Below are 4,813 nucleotides of genomic sequence, written 5' to 3' on the forward strand. Positions count from 1 at the left end.
TTATTTTGATTTATATATCAGTCTGCATTGTTTGATTTTTTTTGTGTCATAAATGGTCTTTTTCAAAAAACAGGACTAGTTAACAGTGTCAATTACTAGCGATTCATGGTATAAATAATTAAGGAAATGTTTGAAAAATATAACAATGTTTTAAATATAGTTATATTTTATAGCAGCTTTGACTTACACAGAAATTCCAAAAAAGAAAAAATGCAGAGATTTCCCTTGTAGCTTCAACCTACTTTCCTCTCTTATTAACATCTTCTGTCAGTGTGTCTCACATGGCTTATTAATATCTTACATAATGTGTCACAGTTAATGAACAAATAGTGATAGACTATTATTAACTAAAATTCATATTTCATTAGGATTCCCTTAGTTCCATCTTACCCTGACCCATCCAGGATCCTGCATGACATGTAGTCATCACATAGGCAGCTCCTGGATGTGACAGCGTGTCCGGCTTTCCATCTCATGATGACCTTGACAGTATTGAGGAGGATTGGTCAGGAATTTTGTAGAATGTCCCCCATTGTGATTAAACATGGAATTTTTCTTATAATTAGACTGGGGTTCTGGGTCTGGAAGAAGTAGATCACAGAGGTGAAGGGCTACTCTTGTCACTTCATTTTCTCCAGGTGAACTGTTGCCTTTGATGTTCACTTGGATCGTTTGGCGGAGCCAGTTTGTCAGGTTTCTCCACTGTGACATTATTTTCCTCCTTGCCCATACTGCACGTGTTCTTTTGGAGTAAGTCACTATGCGGAGCCCACACTTACAGAGTGAGGAGCTCCACCTTCTTGATGGCTGACTGTCTACCTCAATTATTTGGAGTTGTTTTGCAAAGGAGATTTCTGTTCAACTCCATTTGCTTATTCACCTATGTATACAAACACAGACACCTAGATAATTACTTAAAGCTTTAGTTACTATTCAGGACTACAGCATTATGTTGCACAATTCATTCCTGTGTTGGTCATGGGTAGCTCTTTTTATTGGCTCCTGTTTTTCTTTTAACAAAAGAATTAATTTTTATTTTTATTACATATCTTAATTTTTTTCGTACATACTTACTTTCTGATACCTCAAGATTATCCTGGCTCATATATTTACTGTCCCAGTTCTAGTACCAGACATTTCTTCAAAGAGCCTGATTCCTTTGAGAATGGTAGGAAAACTTACATCTGACTGCTGAATGAGCACATTGTATCTTGTCCCTCCTTTGCAATGCTAGGAAGTATATGTGTGTATCTAACAGACCTATACACACCTAATTATAAAGGTTTCTATATGGAACTGTATGTATCTACATTAAACCAAATGTAAGTTTATGTTGATGTCTCCACCTCTGATGTGTTATCACATGAATCATTCTAGCCTTCTCCCTTTGCTAATTTGTAACCTCCCACTTCAACAGTGAGAGACCTGGTTCCTACCATCTGCAACTTATGTAAGTTATTGTTTCATTCCAGATACAGATACTGTGGTTTTACAGTTGTTCACAATTACCCCTGTTGGAAAGAACTTTATAAAATGGAATCCAGTGATGAAGTATAGTTCATGTGCCTTCAGTCCACAGATTCTATTCATTTTTGAAGTGACTTAGGTCAACACCATTTTCCCTACACCTTCATTGAGTTTTTTCCTACGTTTGTGTCTTAGTCCATTTTGTGCTTCTGTAGCAGAATACCTGAGGCTGGGTAATTTATAAGTAAAAAAGGTCCATTTGGCTCACAATACTGGTGGCTGGAATGTCTGAGATTGGGCAGTTGCATCTGTTGGAGTCTCAGTCTTTTTCACCTCATGGTGGAAAGTGGAAGGGGAGCAGAGGGTGCACCAGAGATCACATAGCAAGAGCGACAGCAGGAGGAAGGCCAAGGAAGCCAGACTCTTTTTAACTACCTACTCCTGCAGGAATTAATCCATTCCTGTGAGAGCAGAACTCACTCACCCCCATGGAGGACATTAACCTATTCATGAGGGTTCCATCCCCATGACCCAAACACCTTCCACTGGGCCCCCACCGCCCCACACTGCCACACTGGGGGTCAAATTTCAACACAAGTTTTTGCGGGGACAAACCACATCGAAACCATAGTAATTTGTAGCATAATTTCTTTTTCACATGATGTATTCTGCATTGGGATACTCCACATCCTGAATAATTTTATTTAATTTGAATAGAGTTTGGCTCTATTACACCCATTTGGCTGTAAAATTCTGCATGTTTTGACAAATGTGTAGTGGCAGGTATCCACTATTAAAGTTTCATATGGAATGCTTCAAACCCCCACCCCAAGGAGCCAATGGCTTCCCATCTGTGTAGTCTGCCTTCTGCAGTGTCTCATTACATGAGGTCACACTGTGTGTATTCTCCTCAGACTGTCTTCTTCCACTTAGCAATGTGCATACAAGATTCACTCATGTCTTTGTGTGAATTGATAGCTTGTTCCTTTCTATGGCTAAATAGTACTCCATTGCATGAATGTACCACAGTTTGGTTATGCATTTGGGGGAGCAAAACCTTCCTCTTCTAACTTTGTTCCAGGGTTGGAGACCTTCAAATTAACTGACAATAGATACATTAATAGGAGAGACAATATTTGGCTTCTTATTCGGCAAGTATCATTGTAGGACAAAATTCATCAGATGGCAGGATCCAGTTTACAAACAGGTAAAACTAGCCCAAAGACAAGAAACTAGACTAGAATCTGATAACCCGCAAGGACTGTAGATTTCCTTTTATTTATTTACATTTTTTATTATACTTTAAGTTCTAGGGTACCTGTGCACAACGTGCAGGTTTGTTACGTAGGTATACATGTGCCATATTGGTTTGCTGCACCCATCTACTTGTCATTTACATTACGTTTAGTTTTCCTCAAAGAAGTTTTTTTTTGAGACAGGGTCTGGTTCTGTCTCCCAGGCTGCAGTGCAAAGGTGCAATCTCAGCTCACTGTAACCTCTGCCTCCTGGGTGCAAGTGATCCTCCCTCCTCAGCCTCCTGATTAGCTGGGACTATAGGCACATGCCATCATGCCCATCTAATTTTTTTATTTTTAGTAGACACGAGGCTTCACCATGTTGCCCAGGCTGGTCTTGAACTCCTGGCCTCCCAAAGTGCTGGAATTATAGGCATGTGCCATCATGCCCATCCGACTTATAGTTTTCCATTGAAACAAAATTTATCTCTGTAGTAACCATCATTTTTGATCATAGATAATCAGGGTAAGATTATTCTTGTTTCAAAAATAAGTCTAGCTTTGTTAGATTTTGCCTGATCATTTATGTAAGTGCAGCAAGAACAAGAGCTGACCACATAGGTGCTTTCAAGCTTCATTGCTGCAACTTTTCATACAGAATCTCAGATTGGACTTTTAAAGGCCTTATTGAAGCTAAAAGCCAAGCCAAGAACATACTATCAAATTTCAGCTGCAGTCCTTATAGCTTTATGTGAATTCCTCTCTGCTTGAGGCCCTCAAAATAGCCCCAAATTCCTGGGCCTACAAGGAAATGACCTTCCTTCCTAATCTGTAAGGTTGTGAACCCCAAAAGCCAGGTATCAGATTGGCTTTTCTCAGAGTGCTTTGTAAGCATTGGCTCCATAAAAGTTAACCTTAGTTCCTTACAATTGCTTGTCATAACTGGTCTGAGGTATACTTCCTAAATATGATATTTCAGTAAAAGCCTTGATAATATAGCCAAAGTTTCCAATTCTGTCCTGTTACAAGGTGAACAGATACTTACTGGACTTTTGCTAACAACTATATTGTCATAAAAGTAAGAGTATTCAGTAAGAATTTCAAAATTCTAGAGAAATCAGGTGGGGAAAAAAGATAAATGCTCCATTTCTGTTTACAAAAACATAATCTACTAAATTGTTGTGAGTTAGAGATAGCTTAAGAGTTTGCCAGGCACAGTGGCTCAAACCTGTAATCCCAGCACTTTGGGAGGCCGAGACGGGTGGATCACGAGGTCAGGAGATCGAGACCATCCTGGCTAACACGGTGAAAACCCGTCTCTACTAAAAAAAAAAATACAAAAAACTAGCCAGGCAAGGTGGCAGGTGCCTGTAGTCCCAGCTACTTGGGAGGCTGAGGCAGGAGAATGGTGTAAACCCAGGAGGCGGAGCTTGCAGTGAGCTGAGATCCGGCCACTGCACTCCAGCCTGGGTGACAAGAGTGAGACTCCGTCTCAAAAAAAAAAAAGATTTGGAGGCTGGGCGTGGTGGCTCATGCCTGTAATACCAGCACTTTGGGAGGCCAAGATGGGCAGATCACGAGGTCAGGAGACCAAGACCACCCTGGCTAACACGGTGAAACCCCATTTCTACTAAAAAATACAAGAAATTATCCAGCGTGGTGGCGGGCACCTGTAGTCCCAGCTACTCAGGAGGCTGAGGCAGGAGAATGGCATCAACCCAGGAGGCAGAGCTTGCAGTGAGCTGAGATCGCACCACTGCACTCCAGCCTGGGTGACAGAGCGAGACTCTGTCTCAAAAACAAAAAAACAAAAAAACAAAAAAAAAAAAAAAACAAGAGTTAGATTAAGAGAAAGAGATTTCTTTTTTTCTTTCTTTTTTTTTTTTTGAGACTGAGTGTCGCTCCATCTCAATTTCTCAGTGTGGTAGGCAAAAACATGTTTATTAACAGGCCAAAATATCTAGTTTCTCTGTAAAAATAAGAAGCCAAAAGTATATAAACTTGAATTACTTATGTTCAGTAATTAATGTTTTAGTATTGTATCTTATTTATAAATGATCTAGATGTTTGGACAAACGGAGGCAGGATGGTTCACTTCCGGGTTCTTCACC

Source organism: Piliocolobus tephrosceles, chromosome 15 (genome assembly GCF_002776525.5).
Source record: "Piliocolobus tephrosceles isolate RC106 chromosome 15, ASM277652v3, whole genome shotgun sequence".
NCBI lineage: Eukaryota > Metazoa > Chordata > Mammalia > Primates > Cercopithecidae > Piliocolobus > Piliocolobus tephrosceles.